This window comes from Cherax quadricarinatus, chromosome 14, assembly GCF_038502225.1.
Source record: "Cherax quadricarinatus isolate ZL_2023a chromosome 14, ASM3850222v1, whole genome shotgun sequence".
In the NCBI taxonomy this organism is placed as follows: Eukaryota; Metazoa; Arthropoda; class Malacostraca; order Decapoda; family Parastacidae; genus Cherax; species Cherax quadricarinatus.
Window position 1 is genome coordinate 50,657,301 of NC_091305.1, and position 16,731 is coordinate 50,674,031.

General features: G+C 46.7%; 1 protein-coding gene across 11 annotated transcripts in view; it reads right to left on the reverse strand.

Moving 5' to 3' along the window:
* Positions 1–16,731, reverse strand: part of LOC128698394 (adenylate cyclase type 1) — a 1,819,232-nt gene that overhangs the window by 1,139,975 nt on the left and 662,526 nt on the right. The gene's annotated exons all lie outside the window — the stretch shown is intronic.

Sequence of the window (16,731 nt, forward strand, 5' to 3'; positions counted from 1 at the left end):
GGAAGATATCCTAAAGAACATGGATCCGAACCTGTGCCTAGGAAGAATTAACTCTGTGGCACTAGAGGTATGCTCAAGACACATTCTCCTAAGAAAAAAGAAGAGAAGATGAAAACTAGAAAGAGAGGGATGCTCCCTCCACAGGTGAAGGTGAAGAATCACAGAGCTGCTGAAAGGGGGCCCATATATCCGAAATGCTGAAGGAGGCACTGGCCAGAGAAATAACAAATATCGAACTTAAGCTTAAGGAATCATACAGGAGCCAAGAAACACGGGAAGAACTTAAATTAATAACATATATATTTTATTTATGCCAAATCTAGGGCAAAAACCACATCCAGTATTGAAATCCTGCTTCAACGAGATGGGACTTGTAGATGAATGGTTCAGAGATGGGACTTAGATGTCAGCAAAGAAATGAGTGAGATATTTAAGTTTCGTGAGCCGTTAATCAGACAATCTAAATTAATTTTTATGACACTCAAAATTTGGTAAATTCAAGAATTTCTGATATAATCCTAACACTACAGGACTTTGAAAAAGCAATGACATGGCCATGCACTCTGCCCCAGGCCCAGACTCGTGGAATTCCGTGTTCTTCAAGAACTGCAAGAAACCCTTTCACATACCTTAAATATTCTATAGAGAGGGATCATAGACACATGGGTCATTCCATGGTCACTAAGAACAACAGACATAGCCCCACTCCACAAAGGTGGCAGTGCAAAGAATTACAGAACGAGAGCACTAACGTCCCACATAAAAATCTTTGAAAGAGTTCTAAGAAGTAAGGTCGCCAACCACTTAGATACCCAACAATTGCACAACCCAGGGCAGCATAGGTTTAGAGCAAGCTGCTCCTGCCTCTCACAACTATTTGGATGCACTGAAGGACAAACAATATGCAGATTTAGTATACACAGACTTTGCGAAAGCCTTCGACAAGCGCGATCATGGTGCAATAGCACACAAAATGCATGATAAAGGAATAACAGGAAAGTGGGTAGATGGATATATAGCTTCCTTATAAATAGAATGCAAAGTGTAATAGTAAACAGAGGCGGCTACAGTGAAAAGCTCTGTTCCATAAGGTACAGTACTCGCTCCCATCCTGTTCATCCTCATATCTGACATAGACAAAGATGTAAGCCACAGCACCTTATCCTTTTTTGCTGACAATACTAAAATCTGCATGACAGTGTCATCCATTTAGGACACTGTAAATCTCCAAGCGGACATTACCCAAGTCTCAGAAAACAATATGAAGTTCAATGAAGACAAATTAATTACTCCGCTATGGAAAACTCACTCAAAAACTGGATCGGAGTATAAAACAAATTCTAACCACACAATAGAGCGAAAAAGTAATGTGGACTTGGGGGTGATAATGTCAGAGAATCTCACTGTCAAAAATCACAACAATGCATCTACCACATCTTCTAGGAAAATGATAGGATGGATAATGAGAACCTTCAAAAATAAGGATGCCAAGCCTATGATGATTCTCTTCAAATCGGTTGCTCTCTCTAGGCTGGAATATTGCTGTACACTACCGGTCCCTTTCAAGGCACGCGAAAGTGCAGACCTGGAGAATATACAGAGAACTGTCACTGTACATATAATTATAAAAAAAAAATACCAAATTTACTGGGAACGGCTGAAGTCCATTGACCTGCACTCCTTGGAGCGGGGGCGAGAAAGATACATGATAATATATACTTTGAAAATGCTAGAGAGACTAGTCTCGAATCTGCACACGGATATTACTCCCTACGAAAGCAAAAGACTCGGCAGGTGGTGCAACATCCCTCCAATGAAAAATAGGGGTGCCATGAGTACGGTAAGAGACAACACAATAAATGTCAGGGGCCCAAGACTGTTTAACTGCCTCCCAGCATACATAAGTGGGATTACCAATATATCCCGGGCTGTCTTCAAGAAGGCGCTGGACAAGCACCTAAAGTCAGTATATAACCAGCCGGGCTGTGGCTTGTACGTTGGTTTACGTGAGGCCAGCAGCAACAGCCTGGTTGATCAGGCCCTGATCCACCACGAGGCCTGGTCACAGAATGGACCGCAGGGGCGTTGACCCTAGGAGTACCCTCCAGGTATACTCCTGATCTGACTTAGTATTCTGTGTGTGTTGGATATCTGACTGGTCTGACTTTGTATTTTCTGATCTAGAATCACCGGACGTCTGTGGTTATAATGTTCACACCTGTGGACATATACCCACACCTGTGGACATTACACCCACACCTGTGGACATTATACCCACACCTGTGGACATTATACCCACACCTGTGGACATTATACCCACACCTGTGGACATTATACCCACACCTGTGGACATTATACCCACACCTGTGGACATTACACTCACACATGTGGACATTACACCCACACCTGTGGACATTACACCCACACCTGTGGACATTACACCCACACCTGTGGACATTACACCCACACCTGTGGACATTACACCCACACCTGTGGACATTACACCCACACCTGTGGACATTACACCCACACCTGTGGACATTACACCCACACCTGTGGACATTACACCAACACCTGTGGACATTACACCCACACCTGTGGACATTACACCCACAGACGTCCGGTGATTCTAGATCAGAAAATACTAAGTCAGACCAGTGAGCTAGCACACTGGTCTGAGAACAATGGGCTGCCCAGCACACGCAATATTAAGTCATCAGTTGTCATGGTTGTCAACTTCTTCACCACGTCCTTGATACCAAGGCTGCTTAATCAAGACAGCATCTAGCAAGCCTGCAGAACCACGCTTATCTGAATGACTTTATCGTAGACATGCAGTCATGTTTATTTCATTATACACGAAGCGAACGGTAATAATTTTGCTGTCAACTAACCCATCAACTTGTAGGGAAAATCTATCAGAGTTGCTCAACTGTGGTGTCACAGTTCTTACGACCACCTCAGCAGCTGTGTTAAACATTTCTCGGCAAATATATAAATTCTGATAATATAAAGTAGATACAGGCGGATACCTTGCTCTTTAATGACCAGCATAAACTGCTACAAGTGATACGTGTGACCACGACTCTGCAGCAGCCTATCAGGAGAGTGTTCAGAGGGTCAACACCCCCGATGTCCGGGCCCAAACTAGGCCTTCTGGTGCATGGTTTGATCAACTAGGCTGTTGGTACAAGCCGTATAAACTTTTCTTGAAAAACTTTTCCAGAATCATTTCCTTTACTGTCATTATCTACATCAATTGACAGCCAATTCAAGGAACTACAATACCTTGATTCAGGGAAATCTATCTACAGCAACACATGTCCTGGCCATCACAGAGCCTGGGTCGTGGCAGCTACAGCAACACATGTCCTGACCATCACAGAGCCTGGGTCGTGGCCGCTACAGCAACACATGTCCTGACCATCACAGAGCCTGGGTCGTGGCAGCTACAGCAACACATGTCCTGACCATCACAGAGCCTGGGTCGTGGCAGCTACAGCAACACATGTCCTGACCATCACAGAGCCTGGGTCGTGGCAGCTACAGCAACACATGTCCTGACCATCACAGAGCCTGGGTCGTGGCCGCTACAGCAACACATGTCCTGACCATCACAGAGCCTGGGTCGTGGCCGCTACAGCAACACATGTCCTGACCATCACAGAGCCTGGGTCGTGGCCGCTACAGCAACACATGTCCTGACCATCACAGAGCCTGGGTCGTGGCAGCTACAGCAACACATGTCCTGACCATCACAGAGCCTGGGTCGTGGCAGCTACAGCAACACATGTCCTGACCATCACAGAGCCTGGGTCGTGGCCGCTACAGCAACACATGTCCTGGCCATCACAGAGCCTGGGTCGTGGCCGCTACAGCAACACATGTCCTGGCCATCACAGAGCCTGGGTCGTGGCCGCTACAGCAACACATGTCCTGGCCATCACAGAGCCTGGGTCGTGGCCGCTACAGCAACACATGTCCTGACCATCACAGAGCCTGGGTCGTGGCCGCTACAGCAACACATGTCCTGGCCATCACAGAGCCTGGGTCGTGGCCGCTACAGCAACACATGTCCTGACCATCACAGAGCCTGGGTCGTGGCCGCTACAGCAACACATGTCCTGGCCATCACAGGGCCTGGGTCGTGGCCGCTACAGCAACACATGTCCTGGCCATCACAGAGCCTGGGTCGTGGCCGCTACAGCAACACATGTCCTGACCATCACAGAGCCTGGGTCGTGGCCGCTACAGCAACACATGTCCTGACCATCACAGAGCCTGGGTCGTGGCAGCTACAGCAACACATGTCCTGACCATCACAGAGCCTGGGTCGTGGCCGCTACAGCAACACATGTCCTGACCATCACAGAGCCTGGGTCGTGGCCGCTACAGCAACACATGTCCTGGCCATCACAGAGCCTGGGTCGTGGCAGCTACAGCAACACATGTCCTGACCATCACAGAGCCTGGGTCGTGGCCGCTACAGCAACACATGTCCTGGCCATCACAGAGCCTGGGTCGTGGCCGCTACAGCAACACATGTCTTGGCCATCACAGAGCCTGGGTCCTGGCCGCTACAGCAACACATGTTCTGGCCATCACAGAGCCTGGGTCGTGGCCGCTACAGCAACACATGTCCTGGCCATCACAGAGCCTGGGTCGTGGCCGCTACAGCAACACATGTCCTGACCATCACAGAGCCTGGGTCGTGGCCGCTACAGCAACACATGTCCTGACCATCACAGAGCCTGGGTCGTGGCAGCTACAGCAACACATGTCCTGACCATCACAGAGCCTGGGTCGTGGCCGCTACAGCAACACATGTCCTGACCATCACAGAGCCTGGGTCGTGGCAGCTACAGCAACACATGTCCTGACCATCACAGAGCCTGGCTCGTGGCAGCTACAGCAACACATGTCCTGACCATCACAGAGCCTGGGTCGTGGCAGCTACAGCAACACATGTCCTGGCCATCACAGGGCCTGGGTCGTGGCCGCTACAGCAACACATGTCCTGGCCATCACAGAGCCTGGGTCGTGGCAGCTACAGCAACACATGTCCTGGCCATCACAGAGCCTGGGTCGTGGCAGCTACAGCAACACATGTCCTGACCATCACAGAGCCTGGGTCGTGGCCGCTACAGCAACACATGTCCTGACCATCACAGAGCCTGGGTCGTGGCCGCTACAGCAACACATGTCCTGACCATCACAGAGCCTGGGTCGTGGCCGCTACAGCAACACATGTCCTGACCATCACAGAGCCTGGGTCGTGGCAGCTACAGCAACACATGTCCTGACCATCACAGAGCCTGGGTCGTGGCCGCTACAGCAACACATGTCCTGACCATCACAGAGCCTGGGTCGTGGCAGCTACAGCAACACATGTCCTGACCATCACAGAGCCTGGGTCGTGGCCGCTACAGCAACACATGTCCTGACCATCACAGAGCCTGGGTCGTGGCCGCTACAGCAACACATGTCCTGACCATCACAGAGCCTGGGTCGTGGCCGCTACAGCAACACATGTCCTGACCATCACAGAGCCTGGGTCGTGGCCGCTACAGCAACACATGTCCTGACCATCACAGAGCCTGGGTCGTGGCCGCTATAGCAACACATGTCCTGACCATCACAGAGCCTGGGTCGTGGCAGCTACAGCAACACATGTCCTGACCATCACAGAGCCTGGGTCGTGGCAGCTACAGCAACACATGTGATTATTCTGAAAGTTGACTATGAATGCTGATTCATTACACAGCATGACAACAGTAATTCTGTTATGATGACACTGTACAAAATCAACACTACTTAATATGAAAGTTTTCATTTACTATGATAAAGACTAAGCACCCTCCCCGGTTTAAATACTGGCACCCTCCCCGGTTTAAATACTGGCACCCTCCCCGGTTTAAATACTGGCACCCTCCCCGGTTTAAATACTGGCACCCTCCCCGGTTTAAATACTGGCACCCTCCCCGGTTTAAATACTGGCACCCTTCCCGGTTTAAATACTGGCACCCTCCCCGGTTTAAATACTGGCACCCTTCCCGGTTTAAATACTGGCACCCTCCCCGGTTTAAATACTGGCACCCTTCCCGGTTTAAATACTGGCACCCTCCCCGGTTTAAATACTGGCACCCTCCCCGGTTTAAATACTGGCACCCTCCCCGGTTTAAATACTGGCACCCTCCCCGGTTTAAATACTGGCACCCTCCCCGGTTTAAATACTGGCACCCTCCCCGGTTTAAATACTAGCACCCTCCCCGGTTTAAATACTGGCACCCTCCCCGGTTTAAATACTAGCACCCTCCTCGGTTTAAATACTGGCACCCTCCCCGGTTTAAATACTGGCACCCTCCCCGGTTTAAATACTGGCACCCTTCCCGGTTTAAATACTGGCACCCTCCCCGGTTTAAATACTGGCACCCTCCCCGGTTTAAATACTGGCACCCTCCCCGGTTTAAATACTGGCACCCTCCCCGGTTTAAATACTGGCACCCTCCCCGGTTTAAATACTGGCACCCTCCCCGGTTTAAATACTAGCACCCTCCCCGGTTTAAATACTGGCACCCTCCCCGGTTTAAATACTAGCACCCTCCTCGGTTTAAATACTGGCACCCTCCCCGGTTTAAATACTGGCACCCTCCCCGGTTTAAATACTAGCACCCTCCCCGGTTTAAATACTGGCACCCTCCCCGGTTTAAATACTGGCACCCTCCCCGGTTTAAATACTGGCACCCTCCCTGGTTTAAATACTGGCACCCTCCCCGGTTTAAATACTGGCACCCTCCCCGGTTTAAATACTGGCACCCTCCCTGGTATAAATACTGGCACCCTCCCTGGTACAAATACTGGCACCCTCCCCGGTATAAATACTGGTACCTCCTTCCCAAAGTACTGGAACCCTCCCCGGCATAAATACTGGCACCCTCCCTGGTATAAATACTGGCACTCTCCCTGGTATAAATACTGGCACCCTCCCTGGTATAAATCCTGGCACCCTCCCTGGTATAAATACTGGTACCCTCCCCGGTATAAATCCTGGCACCCTCCCTGGTATAAATACTGGCACCCTCCCTGGTATAAATACTGGCACCCTCCCTGGTATAAATACTGGCACCCTCCCTGGTATAAATACTGACACCCTCCCTGGTATAAATACTGGCACTCTCCCTGGTATAAATACTGGCACCCTCCCTGGTATATATACTGACACCCTCCCTGGTATAAATACTGGCACCCTCCCTGGTATAAATACTGGCACCCTTCCTGGTATAAATACTGACATCCTCCCTGGTATAAATACTGGCACTCTCCCTGGTATAAATACTGGCACCCTGGTATAAATACTGACACCCTCCCTGGTATAAATACTGGCACTCTCCCTGGTATAAATACTGGCACCCTCCCTGGTATAAATACTGGCACCCTACCTGGTATAAATACTGGCACCCTCCCTGGTATAAATACTGGCACCCTCCCTGGTATAAATACTGGCACCCTCCCAGGTATAAATACTGGCACCCTACCTGGTATGAATACTGGCACTCTCCCTGGTATAAATACTGGCACCCACCCTGGTATAAATACTGGCACCCTACCTGGTATAAATACTAGCACCCTCCCTGGTATAAATAGTGGCACCCTCCCTGGTATAAATACTGGCACTCTCCCTGGTATAAATACTGGCACCCACCCTGGTATAAATACTGCCACCCTCCCCACTATGAATACTGCTCTCCTCCCCAGACTAGATAGCCAGGGAGTTAATTATACTCCCCTTTTCTTCCCCAAGTACCGCCGCCCTGCTTGTTTACACACACACACACACACACACACACACACACACACACACACACACACACACACACACACACAGAAACAAGGGGCCACAGTTGGAAGTTGAAAACACAGATGAGTCAAAGGGATGTTAGGAAGTATATCTTCAGCCACAGAGTTGTTAAGTAGTGGAGTAGTCTGGCAAGTGATGTAGTGGAGGCAGGAACCATACATAGTTTTAAGACGAGGTATGATAAAGCTCATGAAGCAGGGAGAGGGAGGACCCTGTAGCGATCAGTGAAGAGGCGGGGCCAGGAGCTTAGACTCGACCCCTGCAACCTCAACTAGGTGAGTAAACACCACCACCACTCGTGACCTCATCATCCATCTTACCTCCACCCACCTCTTCAACACACCATTCTCTCAACCACTTGTGAATTCCCTAATTTTTGTCTTCCCCCAAAAGCACCTGGCGCTTCTAGACACTCTCATCATATTCTCTGTCACCTTCCAAACTCTGTTATGTCTGCTCTTACTGACCTATATAATGCCTGCCATGCTTCTGGCTAGTTCCCTCCCTTATTCAGATCTACTACTGCCGCTCTTATCTTCAAACATCACAAGGATCCAACTGACCCAAGGAATTATAGACCTATTAGTCTACTAGAAACCCTCGGAAAGACATTTGAACGATTAATTAATACAAGACTAAGGACTCACCTCGAGACAAACCACCACCTGACTGACCGACAGTTTGGCTTCTGCCAACACCGCTCGACGCAGGCCATATCATATCAATAAGGCTGAAGGATGTTCTACAGCCCTGGTTGTTAAAGACGTAGAGAAAGCTTTCGACACCGTCTGGCATGTGGGGCTCAAGTGCAAGTTATGTAACCTTTTTGACCTTCCTCCAAATGTCCAAAAGTTACTCTTCAACTTCCTTGATGACCTTACGATGCGAATTAAGTTCAAAAACTGTCTCTCCGACTCCTTCACCCTTCATGCGGGAGTACCCAAGGCACTGTACTTTCTTACTCTGTACACTCTACACAAACGACATACCTGACCCTGAACACCCAAACACACTTACACTAGCATATGCAAATGACATCACACAACTCGCTGTACACAAAACCTGTAGATCCTTATCACTCAGAAAACAACGCGAGGTCGACAGTAGTGCCTGGGAGATTCTATGGCATGGGCCAGTAGGCCTTCTGCAGTGTTCCTTCGTTCTTATGTTCTTAAGACCAACGCCAATAAGTCCAAAATAGTATAATTCTTCCCAAAAAGACTCCCAGCACTACCTGTCGAACTCAGAACCACCACTACAAGAACACCCATTCCGCAAACACGAAACACCACTGTCCTTGGAATTAACCTCGACTCCAATCTCAAACTCCACACACACATCAATGCCAAGAGAGCTTTGGCTAAGTGAGGTCCTTGGGCGACTATACATGCTGAGGCTCACACCCACACAATAAACTACACTTATACAGGGCCCTTATACGGCCAGTCATTACATACACACCTCTTGGTCTTTCACTTGCTGCTAAGACTAATGTTCTGAAACTACAGCGAATTCAGAACTGTGCACTGTGTTGGGTACTGGACGTGATGTGGAGCGACTTTGTTACAAGCGAGTCTGCACACCAGGACTGGCACCCCAGTGCTGAACGTTTTCTGGAAACTGCTCAGCGACAGACAGACCGACCGACTAGAAACCCACCAATACTCATGGACAACATACCTTGACGACCACATAACACTAAACCTTTTCCAGTCTCTATACAATCCTGCTGCTGCTGCTCCTCCTCTTCCTCCTCTCGCTACCTAATTCTCTAACTCAACTTTCTGCCATGACCTCTGCAGGGGTGGACCTTAAAAGACGCCGTTTTTTCTAGCCATCAACACCACATTCCTCTCCACCTTAACAAAATAGCATTGAGAAACGACAAACAGCACACCTCGCATATGACACACAGGCGTCATCAACTACGGGCCCTTTGCCACCTGAATCCTGATCATACAACCAGCACAACCGGCAACATTTTCTCTTTACTCTGGCCAACCAGCTCCATGCGGCTGGGTCTAGCCCCCGCTCTCCCAAAGTCTCTTATCCTTTCCTCTCCCTCACTTCTCCTCCACTATCCAAATCTCCCTTTCGACCCACATGATTCTTACCTGGGAGTACCTGACTACTACTACCTGACCTCCTCGCTGAAAGTCCCACCTTTGATGCAAATTCCTTTGATTTTTTAAGAGAAAGTAACTGTACCAACTATTATACTTTGTGTTGTCTCTTATTGTACTCATGGTACTCCTGCATTTTTTACTGGGAGTATTTTGCACAGTCTGAAAAGCCTCTTGCTTTCATAGGGAGTGATTTATGTTTGCAGATTTGGGATCAATCCCCTCAGGATTTTCCAGGTGTAAATTAAAACGTATCTTTTTCACCTTTCATCTAACGAGTAATTTAGGTGCATGACTGAATTTATACAAGCAAAGAAGGTTATCTGTACATTCTCTAGGTCTTCTATTTCGCTTTCATTTTGCAACAATATTCCAGTCTAGGGAGAACAAGTGATGCAAAGAGTATCATCATTGACTTGGTATATTTTGTTTTGAAGGATCAAGTTATCCAATCTGACATTTTCCATGCTGTTGTGATAGACTACTGTGATCCTTGACGGACTTATGTGTAACGAACGTTACGTCCGTCACTCAGTAGATGGGACCCGAAGACTTGTCACTGTGAAGAGAAGTATTTTCTAGTCCACTGGCTTTCGTTGTATCGAATTTCCTTAGAAGTCTTTCCACTTCTTTATTTGTTGTGTGAAATCTTGCTGGTCTTCTTGGCTCGTCCCGTTTCTCACTGCTTCCTAGTGGGTCCTCGTTTACAATTTCATCTGTCTGGTTAACTTAGAGCATGATTGCATGTGTGTGTGGGGGGGGGGGTGAATCCAGGGAAGAGTACACAGTGGTTGAGTCTGGATGTAGGATCTCGTGGGACGAGTGTAATCCATGGTGTATTATGCAATGGCAGACTGGCTGGCGCACACCACTCTGAGAGATGTGCTCGCCAACATTGTTTGGCTTCTTCCATAGTCTCCTAGGCCTGATTTTTCATATATTTTCTGTGGGGAAGAGGATGAGGCGGTAGCCATCTGTCTGGCGCTCCGTCGTAAAACGTCGTATAAAACATTAAGTGAAAGATTGAGACACTTATGCAGCATATGGGAATCTTTATTCAGGAAACGTTTCGCCACACAGTGGCTTCATCAGTCCAATACAAAGAGGAAGGCGTAAGGAAAGGAGGAGTATGAGGTAATCAGTCCCTCAGCCTGGAGTCGATGTATTCAGTCCATCAATCTTGTAGAATGTACAGCATAGGGCCGTAGACGTGGCTTATATACTGTAGTGAGGTGAGGTGAAGCAGGCGGAGGCGGGGTCATAGTGGTACCATCCACTAGTCGAAGTAGGTCTTCGTCCAAAGGTTGAACAAGTGTTGAAGAATTCTTTGTAACAAGATCCCATGATGCTGCAGTGTCTGACAGTTGTGATAAATGGTTTGAAAAACCGACAAGTTGAAGATTGAGACACTTATGCAGCATATGGGAATCTTTATTCAGGAAACGTTTCGCCACACAGTGGCTTCATCAGTCCAATACAAAGAGGAAGGCGTAAGGAAAGGAGGAGTATGAGGTAATCAGTCCCTCAGCCTGGAGTCGATGTATTCAGTCCATCAATCTTGTAGAATGTACAACATAGGGCCGTAGACGTGGCTTATATACTGTAGTGAGGTGAGGTGAAGCAGGTGGAGGCGGGGTCATAGTGGTACCATCCACTAGTCGAAGTAGGTCTTCGTCCAAAGGTTGAAAAAGTGTTGAAGAATTCTTTGTAACATGCTTTGTAACTTATGCTGCATAAGTGTCTCAATCTTCAACTTGTCGGTTTTTCAAACCATTTATCACAACTGTCAGACACTGCAGCATCATGGGATCTTGTTACAAAGAATTCTTCAGCACTTGTTCAACCTTTGGACGAAGACCTACTTCGACTAGTGGATGGTACCACTATGACCCCGCCTCCGCCTGCTTCACCTCACCTCACTACAGTATATAAGCCACGTCTACGGCCCTATGCTGTACATTCTACAAGATTGATGGACTGAATACATCGACTCCAGGCTGAGGGACTGATTACCTCATACCAACTTAGAAGCCCGAGGCACCATCCAAGCATGGCGCAGCCTACTCTTGTTCGGCAATGTCTATCTTGCAGTTCCTGAAAGACGAGGCAAACTGCTAACCACGTCAGTTATCAAGGCAGTGCGCAACTACCCAAGAACGGATAACTGTGTCCCTCTTCCCCATCATCGCAGGAATCAAAGAGGTAGACCCAAGAAAAGTCCCACTGAAAACGAGAAAATTTGCGCACAGGTTAGCAAAAAAATTGAAGAAGGTAACACAGTGGGAGCAATAAGAATAATTACAAGTGACGACACTGTAGCCCCCAAGGATGAGACCACGGCCCAAGCACTAAGAGACAAGCATCCAACCAGGGACACCATAGCCATCAACGACAACCCTGAGGAAGACCCCATCACTGAACAATTAATTTTGCCAGAATCGGAAGTCTATAAGGCGATCGTGTCATTTCCAACAGGATCTGCAGGAGGTTACACTGGAATTCGACCTCAGCACCTCGAAGAGATGGTAAATCCAGTACTCGGTGAATCTAGGTACTAGACAACAGTACGTACAGTGTGAGGTACTTGACAACAGTACGTACAGTGTGAGGTACTTGACAACAGTACGTACAGTGTGAGGTACTAGACAACAGTATGTACAGTGTGAGGTACTAGACAACAGTATGTACAGTGTGAGGTACTAGACAACAGTATGTACAGTGTGAGGTACTAGACAACAGTATGTACAGTGTGAGGTACTAGACAACAGTATGTACAGTGTGAGGTACTAGACAACAGTATGTACAGTGTGAGGTACTAGACAACAGTATGTACAGTGTGAGGTACTAGACAACAGTATGTACAGTGTGAGGTACTAGACAACTGTATGTACAGTGTGAGGTACTAGACAACAGTATGTACAGTGTGAGGTACTAGACAACACTATGTACAGTGTGAGGTACTTGACAACACTATGTACAGTGTGAGGTACTAGACAACAGTATGTACAGTGTGAGGTACTAGACAACAGTACGTACAGTGTGAGGTACTAGACAACAGTATGTACAGTGTGAGGTACTAGACAACACTATGTACAGTGTGAGGTACTAGACAACAGTATGTACAGTGTGAGGTACTAGACAACAGTACGTACAGTGTGAGGTACTAGACAACACTATGTACAGTGTGAGGTACTTGACAACACTATGTACAGTGTGAGGTACTTGACAACAGTATGTACAGTGTGAGGTACTAGACAACAGTACGTACAGTGTGAGGTACTAGACAACAGTATGTACAGTGTGAGGTACTTGACAACAGTATGTACAGTGTGAGGTACTAGACAACAGTATGTACAGTGTGAGGTACTAGACAACACTATGTACAGTGTGAGGTACTTGACAACACTATGTACAGTGTGAGGTACTAGACAACAGTACGTACAGTGTGAGGTACTTGACAACACTATGTACAGTGTGAGGTACTTGACAACACTATGTACAGTGTGAGGTACTTGACAACAGTATGTACAGTGTGAGGCACTAGACAACAGTACGTACAGTGTGAGGTACTTGACAAAAGTATGTACAGTGTGAGGCACTAGACAACAGTATGTACAGTGTGAGGCAATAGACAACAGTATGTACAGTGTGAGGCAATAGACAACAGTATGTACAGTGTGAGGCAATAGACAACAGTATGTACAGTGTGAGGCAATAGACAACAGTATGTACAGTGTGAGGCAATAGACAACAGTATGTACAGTGTGAGGTACTTGACAACAGTATGTACAGTGTGAGGTACTAGACAACAGTATGTACAGTGTGAGGTACTTGACAACAGTATGTACAGTGTGAGGTACTTGACAACAGTACGTACAGTGTGAGGTACTAGACAACAGTATGTACAGTGTGAGGTACTAGACAACAGTACGTACAGTGTGAGGCACTTGACAACAGTATGTACAGTGTGAGGTACTAGACAACACTATGTACAGTGTGAGGTACTTGACAACACTATGTACAGTGTGAGGTACTTGACAACACTATGTACAGTGTGAGGTACTAGACAACAGTACGTACAGTGTGAGGTACTTGACAACACTATGTACAGTGTGAGGTACTTGACAACACTATGTACAGTGTGAGGTACTAGACAACAGTATGTACAGTGTGAGGTACTAGACAACAGTACGTACAGTGTGAGGTACTTGACAACACTATGTACAGTGTGAGGTACTAGACAACACTATGTACAGTGTGAGGTACTAGACAACAGTATGTACAGTGTGAGGTACTTGACAACAGTATGTACAGTGTGAGGTACTAGACAACACTATGTACAGTGTGAGGTACTTGACAACACTATGTACAGTGTGAGGTACTAGACAACAGTATGTACAGTGTGAGGTACTAGACAACACTATGTACAGTGTGAGGTACTTGACAACACTATGTACAGTGTGAGGTACTAGACAACAGTATGTACAGTGTGAGGTACTAGACAACAGTACGTACAGTGTGAGGTACTTGACAACACTATGTACAGTGTGAGGTACTTGACAACACTATGTACAGTGTGAGGTACTAGACAACAGTATGTACAGTGTGAGGTACTTGACAACACTATGTACAGTGTGAGGTACTTGACAACAGTATGTACAGTGTGAGGAACTAGACAACAGTACGTACAGTGTGAGGTACTTGACAACAGTATGTACAGTGTGAGGCACTAGACAACAGTATGTACAGTGTGAGGCAATAGACAACAGTATGTACAGTGTGAGGCAATAGACAACAGTATGTACAGTGTGAGGCAATAGACAACAGTATGTACAGTGTGAGGTACTTGACAACAGTATGTACAGTGTGAGGTACTAGACAACAGTATGTACAGTGTGAGGTACTTGACAACAGTATGTACAGTGTGAGGTACTTGACAACAGTACGTACAGTGTGAGGTACTAGACAACAGTATGTACAGTGTGAGGTACTAGACAACAGTACGTACAGTGTGAGGTACTTGACAACAGTATGTACAGTGTGAGGTACTAGACAACACTATGTACAGTGTGAGGTACTTGACAACACTGTACAGTGTGAGGTACTTGACAACACTATGTACAGTGTGAGGTACTAGACAACAGTACGTACAGTGTGAGGTACTTGACAACACTATGTACAGTGTGAGGTACTTGACAACACCATGTACAGTGTGAGGCACTAGACAACAGTATGTACAGTGTGAGGTACTTGACAACAGTATGTACAGTGTGAGGTACTTGACAACAGTATGTACAGTGTGAGGTACTAGACAACAGTATGTACAGTGTGAGGTACTAGACAACAGTATGTACAGTGTGAGGTACTAGACAACAGTATGTACAGTGTGAGGTACTTGACAACAGTATGTACAGTGTGAGGTACTAGACAACAGTATGTACAGTGTGAGGTACTAGAAAACACTATGTACAGTGTGAGGTACTTGACAACACTATGTACAGTGTGAGGTACTAGACAACAGTACGTACAGTGTGAGGTACTTGACAACACTATGTACAGTGTGAGGTACTTGACAACACTATGTACAGTGTGAGGTACTAGACAACAGTATGTACAGTGTGAGGTACTAGACAACAGTACGTACAGTGTGAGGTACTTGACAACACTATGTACAGTGTGAGGTACTAGACAACACTATGTACAGTGTGAGGTACTAGACAACAGTATGTACAGTGTGAGGTACTAGACAACACTATGTACAGTGTGAGGTACTTGACAACACTATGTACAGTGTGAGGTACTAGACAACAGTACGTACAGTGTGAGGTACTTGACAACACTATGTACAGTGTGAGGTACTTGACAACACTATGTACAGTGTGAGGTACTAGACAACAGTATGTACAGTGTGAGGTACTAGACAACACTATGTACAGTGTGAGGTACTTGACAACACTATGTACAGTGTGAGGTACTAGACAACAGTACGTACAGTGTGAGGTACTTGACAACACTATGTACAGTGTGAGGTACTTGACAACACTATGTACAGTGTGAGGTACTAGACAACAGTATGTACAGTGTGAGGTACTTGACAACAGTATGTACAGTGTGAGGCACTAGACAACAGTATGTACAGTGTGAGGCAATAGACAACAGTATGTACAGTGTGAGGCAATAGACAACAGTATGTACAGTGTGAGGCAATAGACAACAGTATGTACAGTGTGAGGCAATAGACAACAGTATGTACAGTGTGAGGCAATAGACAACAGTATGTACAGTGTGAGGCAATAGACAACAGTATGTACAGTGTGAGGCAATAGACAACAGTATGTACAGTGTGAGGTACTAGACAACAGTATGTACAGTGTGAGGTACTAGACAACAGTATGTACAGTGTGAGGCAATAGACAACAGTATGTACAGTGTGAGGTACTTGACAACAGCATGTACAGTGTGAGGTACTAGACAACAGTATGTACAGTGTGAGGTACTTGACAACAGTATGTACAGTGTGAGGTACTTGACAACAGTACGTACAGTGTGAGGTACTAGACAACAGTATGTACAGTGTGAGGTACTAGAAAACAGTATGTACAGTGTGAGGTACTAGACAACAGTACGTACAGTGTGAGGTACTAGACAACAGTACGTACAGTGTGAGGTACTTGACAACAGTATGTACAGTGTGAGGTACTAGACAACAGTATGTACAGTGTGAGGTACTAGACAACAGTATGTAGAGTG